This window comes from Ahaetulla prasina, chromosome 4 (assembly GCF_028640845.1).
Source record: "Ahaetulla prasina isolate Xishuangbanna chromosome 4, ASM2864084v1, whole genome shotgun sequence".
NCBI classification, from domain to species: Eukaryota; Metazoa; Chordata; class Lepidosauria; order Squamata; family Colubridae; genus Ahaetulla; species Ahaetulla prasina.
The window spans coordinates 61,099,788-61,114,721 of NC_080542.1; positions in this window are offsets into that span (position 1 = coordinate 61,099,788).

Below are 14,934 nucleotides of genomic sequence, written 5' to 3' on the forward strand. Positions count from 1 at the left end.
TGTACACAACATTCTTCCCCTCCCAGAAGGCACTTTGCCCAGTTTATGCATTTATTTACATATGTAATTGCACAAGTAGGCAGGGCGTTCCCTGTGCTTACTTGACTTGCGCAGTTCAGTTTTGGTGGGGGAAGCGTGCTGGTCGGAGGTGCTTTCGGTTCCTCCCAACTCTTCCATTGGGGCCTTTTTTTGTGGACTATTTGCTGTTGTTTCTTCGCTCCCCTGTGGATTACTAGCTGTTTGGTCATTGACGGGGATTGTTGGTGAACCAGAGCAGCGCTGGAGACTGAAGTCTTCAGGTAAGTCCTCCAGTTCCCTCAGGCTTGAGGTATCTGTCAAAAGGATTGGATTGTAGTTAGGGCCTGGCTTTTGTGGTACTTGGACTACTCGTTTGTGGAGCTGGTCTATGTGTTTCCTCTCAATCCTGCCGTTGCCCATGTCAATGGTGTAGGATTTTGGTCTGGTTACCCTTGTCACCCTGCCAACCACCCATGTGGGCCTTCGGCGAAGTTTTTTGCGAATACCGATGCTCCTATTGGAAATCCCATTGTGCCTCCCCCTCCCCCCTGGTACTCGTCTGGGGAATAATTGGGATTGAGGCAGTCTAGTGTGCACTGAAGTTTCTGACCCATCGAGAGCTTGGCTGGGCTTAGACCCATGGCCCCACAGGGTGTCCCGTGCTGGGCTGTCAGAAAAACATTGATCTGCTCCTGCCAATCCCCCAGGCTAAGGCGTGCTAATGCCTCCTTGGTGGATCGCACAAATCTCTCTGCCAATCCATTCATGGCCAGGTGGTAGGGGGCCGAAAGGGCATGGCAGATCGCCAATTCTGCTAGGAAGCCCTCGATAAGGGTCAACTGGGGGCCATTGTCTGATACTAAGGTGTCTGGTAGCCTGTGGGTGGCGAATAATCTCCGGAGCACTTTAATTACTGCTTCTGCCGTGGTCGATCTCATTAGTATGACCTCCAGCCATTTGGAGAAAACATCTACAATAATCAAGAATGTTTGGCCATGGAATGTCCCTGCAAAGTCAGTATGGATGTGAGACCAGGCACCTCGGGGACGATCCCATTCCTGCACAGGGGCTGTGGGAGGGTTGGATTGGGTTGGACTCCTGGCACTGAGGGCATTGGGCTATCGAGTTCTCTACAGTATATCTGTGTCCATTTTTGGCCACCATACATAGTTCTGGGTCAAACACTTCATTCAAATGATCCCTGGGTGACCCTCATGTAGCATTTCCAAAATCCTTATATGCAAACAAGATGGAACAACATCGTGATCATCCCATAACAAGCACCCCCCTTGTGTGGATAGCTTGTTTTGCCTTGTTTTGAAGTGTCTGAATTCTCCTGCCACCCGTTACCTGGGCCAACCCCTCTGCACCCAGCCTAGTTCAGTCTTAATAGTAATGTCTCGTCGCGATGCCCTAGCCAACTCCGCTGACGTTAGAGGGCCTGAGCTTAGAGAGTCAATGAGCAGTGCTGGTCTCCACGAGGTTGGGTCCTCCACCAGCTTCAGAAATGGGCACCTGCTCAGAGCATTGGCATGGCTCAAGTCTTTGCCGGGGCGGTGGACCAAGGTGTAATTGTAAGCTGCCAGGAATAGTGCCCATCTTGTCAACCTTGGTGACATGGCGATGGGTATGGGTCGTCCCCAGGCAATAATCCTAGCAGGGGGTGGTGATCGGTGATGAGTTCGAATCTTCTCCCGAACAAATATTCATGAAACTTTTTGACCCCGGTGATGGCAGCCAGGTCTTCCCTGTCCAGTTGGCTGCAGTTCCGCTTGGCGCTGGACAGGGTTCGGGAGAAATAGGAGACTGGTGCTTTGGAGCCATTAGGCAGTCAGTGGCTTAGGGCAGAGCCCACTCTGAAGGGGGATGTATCACAGATAAGGACCAGTGGGAGGGTGTGGTTGTATTGGATCAAGAGATTGTCTTCCATCAGTAGTCTCTTGACCCCTGTGAATGCTGTGCTTTCCTCTTTGCCCCAGGCCCAGGGGGTTTTCTTTGCTAATAGTCTATGGAGTGGCTCCGCTATGGTGGCCTTTTGTTTGAGGAAGATGGCATAAAAGTTCAAGAGTCCCAAAAACGCCTGTAGTTTGGTTTTGTCCCGAGGGGTGGGTGCCTCTCAGATGGCCCTGATTTTGGAGTCAGTGGGATGGATGCCTGCTTGATCGATACGGTAGCTCAGGAATTAGACGGATGGGACCCCAATTTGGCACTTCCTGAGTTTTAGTTGCAGTCCTGCATTTCTAAAGATAGTCAGGACGTTTCGCAATCAGTCCCTCAATTGCTGATGATTTTCAGCTGACACTAGGACATCGTCGAAGTAGGGCACCATCCCAGGGATTCCTTGTAGCAGCCTCTCCATTAGATTTTGAAACAATCCGGGGGCGACGCTGACCCCGAATTGAAGCCGGGTGCATTTAAAGGCCCCCCGGTGGGTGACAATGGTTTGTGCCTCTGCAGTGGCATCATCCACAGACAACTGTTGATATGCCTGTGCCTGGTCCAGTTTTGCAAAAAACATTTCCAGTCCCAGGGAGTGTAGTAGATGCTGCACAATCGGCACCGGATAGGTGCTCTTCTGTAGGGCCTTATTTAAGGTCGCTTTGTAGTCTGTGCAGATGTGGATGGATCCCTCGGAATTGATGGGGGTCACTATGAGGTCTCCTATCTGGTGAGATCAATGGGAACGAGGATCTCTTGCTGGACTAGCTTTTTTAGCTCTCTTCTATTTTTGGTTTGAGTGCAAAGGGGACCTGCCTGGCTTTCAGTCTTATGGGGGCAATCCCAGGGTCAAGGTTGAAAGCGATAGGGGTCCCCAACCCTTGCCCAGGGTTCCGGTGAAGACGTCCTGGAATTCGCATAGGAGGTCATCCTTCAGGCTTTCATGGGTGGCCTGAATCTCCCTGACTCCGTAGAGACCCATCCCCAGGTCTTGAATACAGTCCCAGCCCAGGAGACTTGGGAGGTCTCCACGGATGATGGTGACCGGTAGCTTCTTTTGGTAGGGGCCGTAGGTGACACTGATGGTGGCAATGCCTTCCATGGGGACCCAGTTCCGCTGGTAGTTGCGCACTCGGAGTCTCTGGGGCTCCAGCTGATTCTTGCGGATGTATGGAAGTGATGCTTGGATGGTGTCCCAGGATAGGATCATGATGGATGATCCGGTGTCGATCTCCATCTCGATTTGTTGCCCATCGATGCCAACCTTCGTGAGCGTCTTGTCCCCGGGGCTTGTGTTGGCTTGGCCGATCTGGACTTGGTTTGAATTCGTGCTCTTTTTGGGGTGGCCATTTTGGCTGTGCCTGCGCGAAGATGGCTGCTGGCTGGTTGGCTTCCATTCCACACGGTCTTTTTGGCAGGCAGGCTGGCTTGCCCTGCACACTCGAGCCAAGTGGCCCTTCTTATCACACTGGTGGCATATGGCATCATTAAAACGGCAGTTGTTCCGATGGTGGTCTCCCCTGCAGCCAGAACACTCATTCTCACTGTCGCGGCTGGACCAATCGGTTCGGAAAACTGCCTCCTCTTTCACATTCTCATCTTCGCTCTCAGCTCAGACGACTTCTTGGTGTATGGGTGCCGCCTTGGTTGGGGCACCCATCATGCCCAGTCGCTGCAGAGTCTCGGCAGCCTTGCTGGACAGTTCGTGTCCCTTGGCTTCGTCGATCGTGACCTGCCACGTTAAGTTGGACTTGGAAATCAGCCACCTCAGTAGCCGGACATCTCGGACCCTGCATATGAGTTGTTCAAGCAGTGCTTCATCCAGATGGTCACGATACTCACAATGGGTGGCCTCCTTCTGCAGGGCAGCGATGTAGGAGCATATCAGTTTGCCCTCTCGCTGGTGGAATTCATATCGCTGGGCGAACTTGGACGGATTGGACGGGATAGCTCAGGCAATAGAGAAGCCTGTTATTAGAACACAAAGCCTGCAATTACTGCAGGTTCGAGCCCGGCCCAAGGTTGACTCAGCCTTCCACCCTTTATAAGGTAGGTAAAATGAGGACCCAGATTGTTGGGGGGGCAATAAGTTGACTTTGTAAAAAATATACAAATAGAATGAGACTATTACCTTATACATTGTAAGCTGCCCTGAGTCTTCGGAGAAGGGCGGGGTATAAATGTAAACAAAAAATAAAATAAAAAAAAAAATTTGGGGCATAGTGAGCCCGGAGCATTTCCTTCAGAATGTGCCAGGGCACATTCTGTACCAGAGTCAGGTCCGAGAGCGATTCAGCCACATCAAATACCGTGGGGCTGCAGTGGTGGAGGAAGTAGGCTCACTTCCGATTGTCCAGCAGCCCTTGGAAATCGTTGGCTTCTAGGAAGCATTCAAAGCGGGCCATATAGGATCCCCACTTCTCGTTGGCAGGGTCGAAAGGAGCCGATGCGTTGTATGCGGTGGCCATCCCATTGGTTTGGCTTCGTGCGTCTGATGGCCAGGCTGGTTCTCCTTGCTGTCGGGGTTCCTCGGTTGGATCGATCACTTGTCCGTGCCAACCTCTATCCCATCCTCATCGCCAATGCTAGATTGGGCAATTGAGGAGACACGAGACCAAGCGAGTGACAACAGCTCTATTTATTAGAGTGAGACTTCAGCAAGGTGCACCGGTAGAAGGTGCTCCTTTTATACCCACTTGGCTGAGGCACCAGCCAATGAGGTTTGAATGTTTTCCCGCCAAATTTCCCACCAATAGAATTGTACACAACATATGTAAATAAATTAATATTAGATTTGTATGTATAAAAGATACATTGAAATTAGAAAAAATGGACAAGTAAGAAATGATTAACTGTTGCAAAATTGTTGAAAGAAACTATTGTTTAAAGATTCTTTTTTGTTTTTTAAAAAATGTTTAATAAAAAATATTTTTTTTAAAAAAGAAAGAAAAATAGGGACCACCTTTGGAGGGAAGATAACAGCATTCCATGCGCCTTTGGTGTTTAGTCATGCCAGCCACATGACCATGGAGACCACAGCTTTGAAATGGAGATGAGCACTGCCCCCTAGAGTTGGGAACGGCTAGCACATATGTGTGAGGGGAACCTTTACCTTTACTTTTAAACATATTTATAGGTCTGTATCCAAAGAAAGATTTTGACCATTACACATTTATTCTCCATAAACCAACACTAGAAAAGGCCATATCTTTGGAGTTACAGTCTGGTTTGCAACATCTTAACACACACTGTGTATCATTCTTGAGCAGCATAATATTTATCAATCAATAATAATATTTAAGGCAGGAGAAGGTCAAATGCAGATCAGGCACATCTTAGAATATATAATCATCAGAACTTCTCGGGATGCTTCAACTGGAAGATTTTGCACCAGCTTCTGCAGCTAAATTAGAAATAAATTTACTCAACTGTGGAAGAACAATCTCATGAAATCAAGAGTCAATTATTTGCAAGAATGCAAATAATGCAGTAATGCAAATAATTATGTGTATTTCTCTGTATTGCTTATTTTTTAAAGTATACTTTTCTGGTCTAATTGGTTTTGTCATAATTATTTTCCTTCTGGAAGCATAGAGTTATTTATGCAAACTTTTGGGAAAGAGATGGTAATTAAATTTTATGTAACTAATTGCCAAATCTAATATTGCACAAGGAAATCCAGCTGCTGGATGACTCTGGCATCACTAACTTCCTGCGCAGAATCATGTTTGCTACATATTGTACTGTTAATCTTACATAAACATCTAATCTGAGTAAGCCCAATGATCTGTATTTTTCTGATCTGGCTACAAAATATTGGATAAATATTGCTAGATGCTATATGAGAATCCTGTTACTCATATATATCTTTTTAAATTTTATGTATATGAGATGCAATTATGATGAGCAATTACTGTAAGTTCTATAGCACAATTCCTAAAAGCACTGAACAGTTTGCTAATGGTGTTTCAACTCTGCTAGTCTAACTATCTTTCCAATTTCTGAAATGTGTTATTAAAGGAACAATTCAGTTAACCCCAATTATAGATTCCATCTATAGACAGGACTAGATGATAAGCTTGGATATGTCAGCTTAAAGCTTCTAATTATGTGGTAAACTATCTTTCAATCTATTTAAAATATTCCCTTAGTGTGGAAGAGGACCGTGAAAATATTTACAGACCCCTCGCATCCTGGACATAAACTGTTTCAATTCCTACCCTCAAAACGACGCTATAGAGCACTGCACACCAGAACAACTAGACACAAGAACAGTTTTTTCCCGAAGGCCATCACTCTGCTAAACAAATAATTCCATCAACACTGTCAGACTATTTACTGAATCTGCACTACTATTAATCTTCCCATAGTTCCCATCACCAATCTCTTTCCACTTATGACTGTATGACTATAACTTGTTGCTGGCAATCCTTATGATTTATATTGATATATTGACCATTTATATTGATATATTGACCATTTACAATTGTGTTGTAAATGTTGTACCTTGATGAACGTATCTTTTCTTTTATGTACACTGAGAGCATATGAACCAAGACAAATTCCTTGTGTGTCCAATCACACTTGGCCAATAAAATTCTATTCTATTCTAGTGTGTCTTTCAATCTAATGTAATAAGTATTTTACATGATTTAACATTTAATGTAATATATCCAAGTAAAACCTTTGAAGGGTGGATTGTAAATCTACACAATATTTATTAGAACTAATTCTGCCCACAGTGCAGTGATTGCAATGCGGTACCCACAATCTAAGGTTGTTTGACCATCATGGGAAATTGGCACAATTCTAATTCAGAAATATCTTGCAGTGAAGGCTGTCTTACTATGTTTGTGAACAACACTACATAAGCAAAACCTTCATAATGCAAAACTTCCTATTTGTAGGTTATCATGAAGGAAATCTGCGATAAAGAACTTCATTTTCCTTTTCTATTTGGGCATAAATCTCACAGATTCATCATGATTGTACTTTTTGGCATCAGCTGGTTGAATAAAAGAATAATTCTTGCAGAAAGATGAAATTATATGGGAGATAATATTTTGATATTTTATTATCAAATAAATAAAAACTTTTTAGTTTCCTTCTGCCAAAAGATTCTTCATGAAGAATGGCTTTTTATAGTGTCTTGCCGTATCAAGTGGCTTTGGAATTATGGAGATCTGGTGGAAGCCTTGTTTCTCATGGATGCAGACTCTAGGATGTGCAACCTTGTCGGTCTACCCCTCTCCCCAATTTTCCTGAAGCTGATCACTCCTGTCTCACCAAAAAGTTATTATTATGCAACTCTTTAAAAAGTAACATCCAAATGCAAAAAATGAAATAAGATGGGGGAAAAGACAGAATACTGTTTTTTATGTACATTCTTGCACTCTGATGGGTTTGTAATGTAAGGCGAGATTATATGGATAGCTTTAAACCACTTTTAAGAATTTGGGAAGGAAAACTGGTGATTTAGAAATTGTACTTATTTGATAGCTATTTGAAGAAAAAAATGTGTAATATTTAAAGTTAAAATTTGCTCATATCTGTAAGCTTTCTTCCCACAAGCCTCTAGCACCATATTTATCTGCAAGAATGTTCCTGGGTTCCAAATGTGTCCCTCAAGCTTTTTTGGAGAATAAAAGATGGCTTTGTCTTGTGGATGAACTGTACCTTTAATTAGGCCCCAGAGACTTTCTTAAACAAGCTACTCTTTCTCTGTTTGTTTCTCATACTGACATGCTGCTAAGCTTCTTTGTGCAAGTTTTGAGGTAACAGATTCTCTGCTCTGGCTCCAGTTAAATAATTATTTCCAACTTTTGCTTTAACCAGGTACCTAGCCTGTTATACATTACTGATATAACTAATCTTTGCTAATCCTTGCTAATTCCTGCTTCCATAGGCACAAGTAAGGAAAATCAAACTGAGTCTAGGATAATTAATTGTGGGCCCATGGCTGGGCCCACTTCACCATGGGGTCCCTGCCACATCTGATCTATCTGAAAGTTAAATCATACCTTTAAATAACATTATTAAGGTTACCATAGTTATTAGCACTGAGTAATATCATATAATATTGAACAACTAAATGATGAGGGATTATATACAAAGTGGAGCAAATATTACAATATTAACAACTTTAATTGCCTTTATAATGTTACAATAATGATTTGAATATGACTAAGTATGTATAATTAAAATGGATAAGAGATGAAGGATGCAAATAGAACACTTGCTAATCTAAGTGTTAGTAAGATAAGTTGGTGTTATCAAGATACAAAATAGAGGTAGAAATAAGAAAGGGGGAAATACAACAATGAATATTGTTATATAACATGTTAAAATCAACAGGTAGATGAAAGGATAAAAAGTTGAAAGATGACTGTATTCTGTATAATGTTATTAGAAAGATGTGAGTACAATTAATGTAAGATGATCAAAATTGTCATTACTATTACTATTATTATTATTATTATTATTATTATTATTATTATTATTATTATTATTATTATTATTATTATTATAATACAAAATTAATACCCATAAGCCACACTGTTCATGTATTTAATACATATATATTGGCTTCCGGTTTGGCTCCGCTGTGTTAATGGCGGGCGATTTCAGTCCGCCCGTTCTTTGTGATTCTGTGAGAGCTGTTTAGACAGTGCTAATCTTCTGTCAACAGCTCGTAAATCTCTGCCCTCGGGCAAAGAGGGGGAGATGAGCATTTGAACTGAAGTTTGAGCCCCCAAGAAAAGCCCCAGAATGATTTCTGGTGGTTTGATGGGAACGCTCCTTCGATAGTTCAAAAAAAGCTCCAGAGTCCAGAACGCCTCTGCAAAAGCAGAGCAAAACGCAGCGTCCATCTCCGTGACTGAAGAGGATTACTGATAAATTGTCAACACGGAAAGAATCGAAAGCAGGAGGGCTGGCATTTGTTTGTAAGATGATTTTAACTCCTGACAGAGAAGTTATTTGAAGAGTGGAGATGAAGAAAGATGGCGTTTGTGTTTTGAAAGTGAAAGCTAAGGAAATGCTGATTACAATTGCTGGTGTGGAACCTCTAAGAAGAAAATAACAAGATTTTTTTTCTAAATGGAATTCTTTTTAAAAAAAAATCTATTTCTTTTTATTATCTTTTTTACAGTGTTTAAGAAGAAAAATTTATTGGGTTTTTTTCTTTTATTCCCTCCCCTTTTTTTCTTCTTCTTCTTGATATTACTTAGTTTAAAATGGCTTTTAAGCAAAGAGATTTAACCACTTCTAAATTATTGGAAATATCTTCACTTCAGGTACGGAAATTGAGAGAGGATATTAAAGAAAGTCTAAGGAATTTTTACAGGAGCTTATGGAGGCTCATCTTTCAGAAATAGATCAAAATTTAATGAAATGGAGAAAGAAATACTGGATTTTAAAGATTTGGTGGAAGAGCAGAGTAAGGAGATGAAAAAATTAAAGGAATCAATTACTCCATTATTGTTATCTAGTACACAGACAGAAGAAAGACTGAATGAATTTAACCAAATTAATTTAGATTTGCAAAGGAAAATAGATGAAGTTCAAATTAATTTGAATTTAGAAAATAAAATAGATGATATTCAGGTTAAGGCTGATAAGGCAGAGGAAGAAAGGGTTATATTACAATATAAATTAATGGAATATGCTATAAGGGTAAGGGGTTTAAGAGAATCTAAAGAGGAAAATTTGAAAGAGATTTTTATTCAGGCCTTTGCCCAGATAGAGGAATGGAACCAGAAGATTTTGAAGTTAATATTGAAAAATTTATCGTGTTAATTCCTGGTGGGCAAGGCAGAAGTGTTTACCGAGAGATGTGGTTATTTATTTTACAAATAAGAGGATTAGGTATGGAATTTTGCAAGCATTTTATAAAAATAAATTTCAAATATTAGGACAAGATATAATAATGATGAAGGAAATTCCTCCTAAAATGTTAAGAAAGAGAAAAGAATTTGCCTTTCTGGTGGATGAGCTTAAGAAACATCAGATATATTTTAGATGGGAGGTTCCAGCAGGTTTAACACTGAATTATAAAGGAAGAAAGTATTTTCTCAATACAATTTGTAAAGCACGAGATTTTTATACTAATGTATTAAAGATTGGGAATTCTTTGTTAACAGATGTTAAGTTGAATGGTGAATAGATGGTTGAAAATGTGTAAGATAGAAGAAGGAGGAGAATGTTTAATTTTATTATATATGATTATGGTTAATTTTTGTAAATGATTTATTGTGGATATAAATGTGTAATTTTAGGGGTACTATATGATATATTAAAGGTATAAAGGAATAGGAAGATGGAATATTGTTTAATTTTGGAGGATAGATAGTAAAATTTAGGAACTTGGATTAAATATTATATTTAAGAGATGGATGTAATGTTAATTAGAATGTAATTGTTATAATAGATATATTTTGGATGTTATAGGTGTAATTTTAACAATGTTATTTGACATAAGTAAGGTAAAGTGAAGATTTTAATTATTACAATTGACACTTTGGATATTTGTAATATTATTTGTTGTATATATAAATGTTAAAGATGTGAAAAGATGGACTATTGCTTACCCCTGAAGGTTGGACAGAAAAATTAAAGAAACTAAGTTGGAAATATGAACTATTTTGAGAGACTGCTAAGGAAGAAAGACATTTTAGAAGAAACCTTGGTGAATATTGGAAGATGGAACGTTGTTTTGATATTGATTGATGAAGGTTGGATATTAAAACTACGTACTTTATTCAAGAATAAACACTAACTCAATCGGAAACTTTGAGAATTCTAGGAGTGGAATGGTCTGATATATAATGGAGTGGAAGAAAAGTATCTTCTTTGTCTTTGGAAGGAGTGGAGGTTTTAAGGAACGACTATGGATTATGATTTGTGCTAGATTTTAATTTTGTTGTTAGTTTTATACCCTGTACTCGGTTCTCGGAAGTCCTGGGGGTGGGGAGGAAGGAAGGGAGGGGAGGGGTAGAAAATGGATTGATAGTTAATGTACAAAGATGATTGAAGATGTATAATTAATGTAAGATCGGACCTGCCTGGTTACTACTTTAGAATGAAGGGAAAGAAGGAGTAGAAGAGAGAAGGAGGAAAGAGAAGAGGAGGAGGAGGAAAGGAAGGAAGGAAGAGGGGAAGAGGGAGAAGAAAGGAGTAGGGAGGAAAGAGGAGAGGATGTAGATAAGAGAGGGGGAGGATGGTTATGGAAAGTAGAAGAAGGTAAAGAAGGAGAGTAAAAGGAAAAGGAAGGGGGTGGTGACCGGGCAAACCCGATTAATTGTATATGAGGGTACATTAAATATGTTATTGGATATGTTATTGGATAAGAATGTCAAAATAAAACTTTTAAAAAAAAACCATATATATTTAAAAATAAAAAACTTTTTAAAAAAGGAATCTTAAAAGCTAATTAATCTGAACATCATTTTAAAAGAGAGAAAATAAATCAAATTAAAATACAAGATAACTATGTTAGTTAACAAATAATAAAATCCATGTTATTTGCCTCTTACATCACAGGAGTTTATCCTCAACTGGTCCTCTACGAGTGCATTGAGTTCAACTGGTCCTCTACTAGTGTGTAAATTCCATACCTGCTGCAGGAATAAAACTCACCTTTTAGGGCAAGAATTCATCCAATTTAGGGCAGAATTAGAACTCCCCGTCCTCTGGTTATTGGCCCAAAGTCCCTCAGCCACTATCAGGAATATTCCAGGAGGAGAACCTTTCCTAATGCAGGAACAGGAGTCAGTGGCATAGTTATAGGCCCAACTTCATTCACAATCTCCCATACGTGCTACAGGAGTGGAACTCACCTTTTAGAGGAAGAATTCATCCAATTTAGGGCAGAATTAGAACTCATCGTTCCCTGGTTATTGGCCCAAAGTCCCTCAGCCACCGATCAGGAGTATTCCAGGATGAGAACCATGCCTAATGCAGGAAGAGAAATCACAGAGGCATGGATATTGGCTCAAAGTCATTCAACCATCTCTCATACCTGCTGCAGGAGTGGAACTCACCATTTAGGGGAAGAATTCATCAAATGTACTGGAGAAGGGGCTCGTGGCCCATAGGCCAAAGGTGGGTTTCAGCAGTTCTGGAGAACCAGTAGTGGAAATTTTGAGTAGATCGGAGAACCGGTAGTAAAAATTCTGACTGGTCCCACCCACATCTATTCTCTGCCTCCCAAGTCCCAGCTGATCGGGAGGAAATGGGGATTTTGAAGTAACTTTCCTTTGCCACACCCACCAAGCCACACCCACCAAGCCACGGCATGCCCACCAAGCCACACCCACAGAACTGGTAGTAAAGAAATTTGAAACCCACCACTGCGATACCTATGTATAGAATAGAATAGAATAGAATAGAATAGAATAGAATAGAATAGAATAGAATAGAATGAAGGGACCTTGGAGGTCTTTTAGTCCAGCCCCCTGTTCAAGCAGCAGAACCTTCTTAAAGACTCTTCTTAAAAACTTTATTTATTTATTTTTATTTATTTATTTTGTCACAATATTATATATAAGCATAAGTATGAAATAACTATACAATATAAATATATATATATAAAACCATAAGTATGTAATAACTATATGAAATTGGATACAATCAAAGGGAACATTAGGACAGGAACGGTAGGCACGTTGTTGCTCTTATGCACGCCCCTTGGTTCGACTAGATCTTAATGTCTCTTAGCTATTATAAGTCACACAGCTGACTTTTGTGCAGATTGCAGAACTAGAACTCACCACACCTGTTGCAGGACAAGAAGTTCCTATTTTCTGGTGATTGGCCCAGCTGACTTTCACGCCTGAGGCAGGACTAGAACTCCTCCCTTCTGGCCTTTTACCTTGAGCTCTAAAAGAAATTGGCTGCCACGTAGGGGGATTGCAAGTGCCAACCTCTCCCAACTGTCAGAGCCCCTGAGCCCAGGTGGCATCGCCTGGCAACCTGCCTGCAAAGGGCATGTTTGCCCACCCAGTGGCTGTTGCCTAGTGATCTGTATGGGGAGGGGTCATCTCTGATGTCACAGCATAGGGAGGGGAGGGGGCAGGAGGGACTCTAACTGTCATGGAAGACCAACCCCCTCCCAGCTGCACTCACAGCATGTAACACCCCATCCCCCCGAGGAGTTCAACTGAGCGTTTTATGGGGGCTCCCTGCATCCCATAAAAGCTGCTGAGCTGGCTAAGAAACAAAGGCAAAAATAATAATAAAAAGTATATTTATTTCTTTATTTTGGGTTGAAAGTATTACAGTAAAATTAGCAACTCATTAGGGGTATAAGATCACCGACTGGACACACACACACACAAATACGTACAAGTGCATTAGGCATATATACATATAAAGTAAATCAGGTTGAAAAGTGAATTTTATTGACAGAGGGAAAAAGTAAGAAATTTTAACTGCTTTTAATTTAATGCAACCTTCCTTCCCTAGAACCATATAAAAGGTCTTGAACGCATTAGTGCGGAGTTCCTCTATCACAGTAACATTAAGATATCTGGATTTCAGCTCCCAGAATTCCCAAGCCAGTGAGCTTTAAGACGGTTGGACTTCAACTCCCAGAATTCCCCAGCCAGTGTGCTTTAGAGGGTTGGATTTAACTCCCAGAATTCCCTAGTCAACATGGGGAATTCTGGGATCTGAAGGAAAAGGACCCCTCCTCACTCCAGACCTGACCAGGGAGAAGACCAGACCTGTGGGAAGCTTTGGGCCACCCTGGAGACACTCATGCAGTTGCTGGACTGGATCCCCCAGCCAAGGGGTCTTCAGTCACTGCGGTTGACGAAGCCCTGACCCTCCAGCCACCGAGACCCCCAACCCTCCAGCGGAGGAGACCCCGCATCCCACCCCAGCACAAGAAATCTGAGCGTCCCAGCCAAGAGGACCCCTGGCCACCCATCTCTGGGCAGAGTCCGGCTACGATACACCTCAGCCTCTGTGGCTTCCCAGCTGTTCCTGTCCAAACAGGGGATGGGGAAGGCAAGTGGGGGGAGAGCAGAGGGTGCAATAAACTCCTTTTCCGAAGGTCAGAAAAGGGGAATCACATGACCCCGGGATGCTGCGACCGTCATAACTGTGAGTCAGTTGCTAAGCGTTGGAAGTTTGGCCGAGTGGCCCTGGGGATGCTGCAATGATCCTAAGAGTGAAAAATGGTCCTATGTCATCTTGTTCAATGTCTTTGTAACTCCAAACAGTCACTAAATGAACCGATGTAACACAGAACAACTGCTACTAAGTGAGGCAGTCATTAAGTGAGTTGTGCTGAAGGTCTTCTAGTCTCTCCTGCCACCCAAGCTCATAAAACCATAGAATCCTGGGGCTGGAAGGAACTTTGGAGGTCTTCTAGTCCACCCCCATGCCCAACCTCATAGAATCATAGAGTAATAGGGCTGGAAGGGATCTTGGAGGTCTTCTAGTCCATCCCCATGCCCAACCTCATAGAATCATAGAGTAATAGGGCTTGAAGGGACTTCGAGGTCTTCTAGTCCAACCCACTGCCAAAGGCAGGAGTCTTCCTCCCAAGAGTTTCTTCTCTAGCTTTGAAAACCTCCAACCTTCTATTCCTTTTGTTGGAAGAAATATCCATCTGGTGTTACAACTGGGGAGGAAGACACTGGAGACACAGGAAACATAGAGGCTGATTGGAAAGATGGTTCATTGATGGACAGGACCACATGGGTTTGAGGTCCTAGTCAGCTGACCCCATGTGGAGTGGAGAGTGTGGGTTATTTAGACCCTCTCTTGGGCTTTGCCCTTCAGCTTCCTGTTCCTGTGTCAAGATCATGTATTCTATCGGCTGCAGTCAGATGCCCATGGGGCCATGTGGAGTCACGTTTGACGGAGACAAGTTTGGTTGAACCTTGGGCTGATGCAATGCCCCTCAGGTGTATTTGTAATGCAGGGAGCCCTGCTGCTAGCTAATCTACAATGTCCTGAGGGGCCATGTCT